Below are 638 nucleotides of genomic sequence, written 5' to 3'. Positions count from 1 at the left end.
TTCAGGCTGTACTCAATGGGTGCTTCTGAGATCTACCAAGCAGAGGCCCAGAATGAAGCTGAGAATGCTACAATGCACATGGCAGCTTCCATGACAAATAATTTTCTGGCCCCAAATGTCAATAGTGCGAATGTTCAACAACAACAAAAACCTACTTCCTCTAAGTCTGAGTTTATTAGGTACATTTCTTTTCTTTTCTTTTTTGACTTTATTTTACGTGTGTGTGTGTGTGTGTGTGTTTTAAATAATGAGATGCTTCACGAATTTACCTGTCATCCTTGTATGGGCCTTGCTAATCTTATCTGTATCATTCCAATTTTAGAATATGCGCTGCCAAAGCAAGCACATTAGGTACATTTTTATCTTCCAAGTCACTGCAGGCTACAGTTTTGCTCTTCCAACACAACATACCACTGGTTACTATTTTTTTTCTAGCCTTTGGTAGCAGTTACCTTACTATTTTCCCAACCTTCATTCACCACTCAGTTTCAAAGCCAATGAAGCATGTTTTAAGCTTTTGTATGACAGCAACCCTCCACCCACTTCAGGTATGAATTTCAGGATGTTAGCTATTTTTTTGGTATAAAATCAACTACAAGTTTAGTGCCTCAATATCACAAACATTGTATTTGCTCATA

The 638-nt window shown here is 37.8% G+C and overlaps 1 non-coding gene across 1 annotated transcript; it reads right to left on the bottom strand.

Annotated features, from left to right (window-relative positions):
- Window positions 1-241: 241 nt before the first annotated feature.
- On the bottom strand, window positions 242-346 carry LOC115932486 (U6 spliceosomal RNA). Its single transcript, XR_004068764.1, has one exon. It is a non-coding gene; the product is annotated as a U6 spliceosomal RNA (small nuclear RNA).
- Window positions 347-638: the final 292 nt, after the last annotated feature.

This window comes from Gorilla gorilla, chromosome X, assembly GCF_029281585.2.
Source record: "Gorilla gorilla gorilla isolate KB3781 chromosome X, NHGRI_mGorGor1-v2.1_pri, whole genome shotgun sequence".
NCBI lineage: Eukaryota > Metazoa > Chordata > Mammalia > Primates > Hominidae > Gorilla > Gorilla gorilla.
This window is presented reverse-complemented; position numbering and strand designations above follow the sequence as displayed.